Genomic DNA, 7,689 nt, shown 5'->3' with positions numbered 1-7,689 from the left:
AAAACATTAAAAATCTTGACAATTTTTCAACCATGGAATGAAAACCAAAGATTATGACTACAAAATAATCTTAAATTTTAAAAATATTTTAAGCAAGACATTATGGAAAAAATTTATGACTAAAAAAACTTTAAAAATGAACACCTGAATGAAAGAGTTATTATACCAAGAGTAATTTTTTTAAAATGCTAATTGTATAACGATTTTGAAATCTTAGCCTAATACAACTTGATACATTACGCACAAAATTTAAAAATCAACTATAAAATTGCACATAATGGGATCGGGTTGCTAGACAAGCATCAACACATACCCTACAATATATATATATATATATATATATATATATATATATAAGATACATAAGAAAACAAAAATTCAAATATTGAAAAAAAATAAAAATAAAAAATAATAACACGTAATAAAACATGACAAAAAAATAAAATATAAAAAATATATAGTAATGACATCATTTTTTTTTATAAAATGTAACAAAACATTAACTATACCATGCAAAATAAAAAACCTAAAAAAATAATAAGAGTAAAATAAAATAAAAACCAAATTAAAAAAAAAAATTACAAAAATAAAATACGACATTCAAAAATAATAATAATAATATATGGTGAGGCCCAAGGGGTGACAAGGGGATGATTCATTACAAAAAACAAAAACAAAAACAAAAAAAAACAAACCAAAACAAACCAAAAAAAAAAAAAAAAAAAACAAAACCAAAAGAAAACAAAAAAGACCATAAAAATTAAAAAAAAAAATCAAAATTAGCTTGTAAAAATGAAAAATTTACATAAAAAAATAAAAAATAACAAATATATATATATATATATATATGAAAAAATGAATAAATACTAATTGAACGACCATTTTTTAAGTTAAAAAAATAAATAAAAATATTTTAATTAAAAAAAAAGATTTTTTTTTAAATATTTTAAAATTTGAATTATAAAAATATATATATAAATTAAATTATTTGACTTTTAAAATTAAAATAAAAAAATATTTAAATTTAAAAATGATAAAAAAAAAATCATAAAATTTTAAAAACAAAAAAAAAATAAAAAAAAAAAAAGCAATTTAAAAATAATATAACTAAAAAGAAATAAAATAATAAAAAATTAAAAAAACAATATAAAAAAATATATTAAAAAAAAAATGAAAAAAACAATGAAAACATAACCCCCCTCACCCTCATCCACCCCCCCACCCAACCGAACTCCCTTCCCTCACCCCCATTCCTCCCCTCTCCCCTCCTCCACCCGTCCAACACCCCCTCCCCCACTTACCCCCCGTCCCATCTCGGCCCCTCCGCCATCGAAGGCCACCCCTGTCTCCTCCCTCACCCTCGTCCCTCTCCCCTCCTTCCTCTCCCCCTCTGCCCTCCTCCACCCAACCCACACCCCACCTCCCCCCCTCAGCTGCCCCCCTTACCCCCCTCCCATCCTCACCCAGGGCTTGGGCGGGCGGGCGGGGGAGGCTGCTAGATAGGACAAATAAATTCCACATAGAACTAATATAAGATTTCACAAGAATAGTCCATGCTAGCTAGGACAAATAAAATGTCATTTATATTTTTGAAACACATTATAAATTTAGAAGTTTCTTATTAAAATCCTAAAACTTATAGCTTTTCCTAGAAATCTCATAAGATGTTTCTATTTCTAGTGAAACTTAACCTCGATGTGAGCTCGGAATTAGTTTTGGTGTGACAAGTCAGCATCGCTAATGAAGAGGCCATGAAAGCCGTAAGGAACTCTGGCAGGGTGCTTAATGAAGGCCATGATTTTAAGGGTCAGAAATTGCGCATCCATCACTAGAAAACTGGAAATCTCGATGCCTTCATTATGGCTAAAAGCCATGATGTACCTGTCATCCTCCTTGGCATTTGGATCCGAACTCGGGGGCATGAAGAACGACTCACTAATGAAGCAACCTTCACCATACGACCTCGACGCAACCACGCACTCCTTGGGAGCCATCACCTCCACCATATCAAAGTCGAGTTTAACAACCCCGCAGAGTTTAGTCAATGATGCTTCTCTTGACATGTATGCATATATGTTCTTCCTAGCAATGAACTGGGGGTTGATAATGCCCAAGTCCAAACATTTTCAAGACAATGGCTCTCTGGATATAGTCCCGTTTCTCAAATTTATGCGGACCTTCTCTACTGTGGAATGGACCAGATGGGTTCTCTCCACAACGTGCTCCACCAGGTACAAATTTGCGGCAATCAACATGATCTCGTCACCCTCGTCCCACATGTTAAGCGAATGGAAGAAATTGATGCTGGGGACTTTGAACCATTTCATCACATTCTCATCCGTTCATCCGTTGTGCAGCGCGGGAGAACGTCGAGCTTCTGGACCTTAGTCGGGTTGCATCCCATGGGAGAGTCGCCATCGAAAATCATGTTCATGGGGTCCACCACGATCTGGTTATCGAGAAATATGACATACTACTTAGTTATCACAAAATCGTGAATAAACGACAATTGCAACATTGATAAGATTTCGATGACCTATTCTTCTCTCCGGGAGGTGACACTCTGAAATAATTGAGAAACGAAGGACTAAAACTGCAACGAAAAGTGAAATGCTCTCGCGTCTCAAGGTTGACCTTGGGATGTGTTGTCATGGCCATGAAGAGTTTCCCGTCGAAGTCATACTTGCCGATAGTGATGATGTTGCCGAATTTCGTGAACTTCATCGCGTACAATAGATTTGATTCCTTGAGTGCCATCAGTCTACAATTGAAATATAAGAGACTTGTATTGGCCAATCTCGTGCCATTGAAGGGATTAAAGAGGCCAAGAGTCACTCTAGTGTTGAGTAGGACTCCCCTAGCCAGTCCGCCGCTGATGTTGTAGAAACCGAAAAAGAAGATGGGCACTACCCAACCTCCCGCTGTCTCTTCTTGCATGAATTTGTGCGTGCGAATGAAATGGTTGCAGAACATTATTTGGCCATCTTTGATCATGACAGTGTGAAGCATTCCATCGCCGTTGAAAAGATGGTGGCCGCCTCTAGGGATGTATCTCAAATTCGGCCCTTTGTAGATATAAACACCGTCAACGTAGGCAGGGAGAGTTCCCTGTATCTTGGCCCACGCCACTAGTGAAGTCTCTTGGACTAGAGAAAAGTTTCCAGCCAACACAAATCTTGGATCCACCGAAGGCCTCAGTGTATTATTGGTACAGTTATTTATAAGATCATCCACAACATTGCATAAAACCGCTGCTAAAGCATAAGAAATGCCATTAAGAAGATCTTCTGAGGGAAGTCTAGCAGTGGGTGTGGGTGTGGGCATGGGCACGGATTTCAGGTCATTACTTTGAGATCCAGTACCATTGACAGTGGGTTTGCACATAGCCTCCCCCACTGACTGGGGACCCAGGTAGGGAGCGGAGGGGCGATGGGGGGTGAGGGAGCAGGGTAGCATGTGGGTCAGGTGGGGGAGGGGAGGGAGGAGGAGGCACGAGGGAGAGTGAGAGGACGAGGGTGTGGTTTGATTGGGTGAGGGCAGAGTGGAGAGGGGACGGGGAGTGAGGGAGGATGGGAGCAGAAGGTGTGTGTGGGTCGGGTGCGGGGTGAGCAAGGGTGAGGGAGGGGGGTTGGGTCAAGTTGGGGATGGAACGGGGGTGAGAGGAGCTATGTTTTAATTTTTTTTACACGCACACACACACACACACACACACACACACACACACACACACACACACACACACATATATATATATATATTTTAATTGTTTATTTTTCATTTTTTTAATTGTTTTTTTTAATTTTTTTAATTTTTAATTGTTTTATTTTTTAATTGCTTTTTTTTATATTTTATTTTAATTGTTGTTGTTTTTTCTAATGTTTTTATTTTTTTATTTTAATTTAATTTTTTAATTTTTTTAATTTTTTTGAAATTATTTCTTTATTTTTATAATTTTGATTTTAAAAAAATTATTCTTAAATTTTTTTTATTTACATGATTTAATTTAAGTATTTTTTATTATTTTTTTTTAATTTATTTTTTTTTTATTTTTTTGGTAATTATTTTAAGATTTTTTTTTTTGTAATGGGGTTATTATTATTATTATTATTATTATTATTATTATTAACTTAAAAAAAATGTTTTTAGACTTTTTTTGTTGTGGATCAATTTTCTTTTCTTTAAATTTTATAATTTTTTTGAAAAAAAAAATCATTTATTTATTTATGTTTTGATATTCATTTTTTTTTCCATTAATTTTTTATTCAATTTTTTTATTGTTATGAGTTAATTTTGGTTTTTTTTTTTTTTTACATTTTTATAGGTTTTCTTTAATTTTTTTCCCTTTCTATATATCTTTTTCTATTTCATTTTTTTTTGTCATGTTTTCTTATTATTATTTTTATATTTTATTACTAACATGTTTTATGTTTTATATTTTTCTTTTTTGTGATGTTTTTTAATTTTAATTTTTATTTATATGTTTCTTACTTTTGTTCTGTTTTTTTTATTTATTTTTATGTTTTATTGCTAACATGTTTTTATTATTTTTATTTTTGGCATGCTTACATTTTTATAGGTTTTTTGTTTTTTTTGTTTTTAGATATATTTTTTGTATTTGATTTTTTTGTTATGTTTTTATTATTATTTTTATTGTTTATTACTAACATGAAAATCACCAACATTTAAAAAATTATCCACACTTGATTCATTAGAAAATTTAAAGTGTAAAGCTAAGCCCTCTAAACAAAAAAGGTTGATGCTCATCAACCCTTTTCAAAATCAAGATGAAAATCACTAACAAAAAAAAATGTTCACACTTGATACATAAAAAATTTAAAGTGTAAAAAATAAGCCCTCTAAAAAAAATGTGTTGATGCTGCATCAACACTTTTCAAAATCAGCATGAAAATCACTAACATATAAAAAAATGTGTTGATGTTGCATCAACACTTTTCAAAATTAGCATGAAAATCAGTAACATTGAAAGAAAAGTGTTCATACTTGATACATAACAAAATTTGAAGTGCCAACAATATGCGAAAAAAAAGTGTATTCTCGCATCACCACTTTTCAAAATCGGGTGATTTTTTGCTACCTCAAAAAAATAGGAACCAATTCACGTTTTCATTTGATCAGTAACTTTGTTCTCTTCGCTATCAAACAATCTCCTCTCTTTTTCTCAGTCATAATACAGATATACACAACCATAATACAATTCCCTCATATATAGTGGGGGATTTCCTTCTAGGGCAAAAAAACCTAAATTAAACATAACTTCTATTATCAGATCATTTGCCCAATGGATGGCCCATATTAACTACGAAATTATAATATTTTACAAGGAAACTTTACATCTATTTTTAGTTTCGGGGGTGCTTCCCCCAAACCCTCACCAGGGGGAGCCGATAAAATCGTTATTTCCCCTCTCCCCCCCCCCCCCCCCTCATGGACCCCCCTGACAATGATTGAATGCCTGGTGTTTCTGCCCTATTACGAGTTGGGGTCCAATACGGCAATACCTCTGCATAAAGAAGGTAATCAGGCTCCACATCCACTAGTCTCCCTATTGGAGACTAATTATATCAACTCCACCACTACTTCATTTGTTGTACAATGCTTCCACTTTGAACATTTTTGTTTCTCATCTTCATCATCATACTTGAAGACTAACTGAAACTCAACAAAATCTTAATTTCTCCCTGGTTATAAGTTTTGTTAACATATATGTAGGATTCTGGCTAATGTGTATCTTTTCTAGCTTCAACTGGCCATCTTCCAACAATGACCGTATGAGATGGTACTTGAGGTGTATATGTTTAGTCTTGGAATGAAATGCTAAGTTCTTTGAAATATGAATGGCACCATGGTTGTCACTTTATAACCTGCACATCTCTTGATTCTTACCCAATTCATCCATAAACCTTTATAAACATAATTACTGATCAAATGAGAAAATTACCTAGTACCTTTTTTTTTAGGGAGCAAAAAATCACCTGATTTTGAAAAGTGGTGATTCATAATACACTTTTTTTTTTGGAGCATATTTTTGGCACTTTAAATTTTCTTATGTATCAAGTATAGACATTTTTTTTAAATGTTAGTGATTTTCATGCTGATTTTGAATGTATTGATGCAACATCAACATTTTTTTTTAGGGCTTATATTCTAGACTTTAAATTTGTTTATGTATCAAGTATGGACATTTGTTTTTAAATGTTAGTGATTTTCATCTTGATTTTGAAAAGTTTTGATGCAACATCGACCCTTTTTGTTTAAAGGGTTTATTTTTTACACTTTAAATTTTCTAATGTGTTAAGTGTGGATATTTGTTTTTAATGTTGGTGATTTTTATGTAAAAAAACATTAAAAAAATGTATATGACAAAAAAAATCAAATATATACAAATATATAAAAATAATTAAAAGAAAAAACAATTTAAAATAATTCGATTTTTTTTTTTTAAATATATATATATATATATATATATATATATATATATATATATATATATATATATATATATATATATATATATATATATATATATATATATATATATATATATATAAAAAAAAGAAAAATTAACTTTAAAAAAAATGGACTCTGTCCCTGCTCCACGGCCACTTGGGTAGGCGGGGATTTGTGCTTAAGCTTCTAGCCCACCTAGGGGCCATGGCCTTGCGACCACCTAGGTGGGGAGGCTGATTCATTGAATCAACCTACCCACCTAGGTGGTCGCGGCGTGGGCCAAATTCCATTTTTTTTAATATCTTTTTTCTTAATAAATTATTATTATTATTTTAAATGGTTTTTTTTAAATGAATTTGTTTTTCAATTTTGATTTTTGTTGTTTATTTTTAGTTTTTTAATAGATATTAAGTTGTTTTTTATTTTTATTTTTTTTATCAATTTGTTTTTTTGGTTACTTCATAAAACAATAGTTTTTATTTATTTATTTTCAATGTTTCTAATTATTATTTTCAATGTTTATAATTGTTATTTTCAATATTTTTAATTATTTTAATGTTTTTTAAATAATTTTTAATTTGTTTTTATATTTCTTCTTTTTTATTTTATGGTTGTTTCTTCAATTTATATCTTTTAATGTTTTTTTTGATGAGTTAAATTTCTTTAAATGTTTTATGTTTTCTTTTTAGTTTAATGGTTTTAATGTTCTATTTCTTTTTAATTATTTCTTGTAAAGCTTTTTTTATTTTTCTTTTATTTATTTATTTATTTCTGAATTTTTTTTTTTTATTATTTGCTTGTTTTATTTTTTTTACCTCATCAATATTTTTTATTTTTTTTATTTTTTTTTGTCTATATTTTAAATTATTTTCTTAGATTATGTTTATTTAATTGTTTTTGTAATTTTTGATATTTTATAAATTAATTTTGTTCTTTTATCATGTTTTTTTTTATTTTTTTTGTTTTTGTTTTTATTTTTTCAATGTCTTTATATTCTTAATATATTTGATTGGATATATATTTCAAAAAAAAAAAAAAAATTGTTGAAGGAATAAGTCTAGGAGAATAATTCTTGGTTGATGGTGTTCTTCCTGAGCTGAAGATAGGATTCTTGAAAAGACAATTTTTTTTTGCATAATTTTAATATGTTTATTAGTTTCGATTTATTAAATTTAAAAGAAATTTAATTTTAATATTAAAATATCATCATTATTATTATTA

The 7,689-nt window shown here is 30.3% G+C and overlaps 1 pseudogene; it reads right to left on the bottom strand.

Annotated features, from left to right (window-relative positions):
• Positions 1-1,709: 1,709 nt before the first annotated feature.
• LOC149250971 (putative carotenoid cleavage dioxygenase 4, chloroplastic pseudogene) lies at positions 1,710-3,384 on the bottom strand (annotated as a pseudogene).
• Positions 3,385-7,689: the final 4,305 nt, after the last annotated feature.

Source organism: Pinus tabuliformis, chromosome 7 (assembly GCF_031772625.1).
Source record: "Pinus tabuliformis cultivar Carrire ecotype Pingquan chromosome 7, CPIR1, whole genome shotgun sequence".
In the NCBI taxonomy this organism is placed as follows: Eukaryota; Viridiplantae; Streptophyta; class Pinopsida; order Pinales; family Pinaceae; genus Pinus; species Pinus tabuliformis.
Note: the sequence above shows the minus strand (reverse complement) of the source record. Positions and strands in the feature narration are given on the sequence as shown.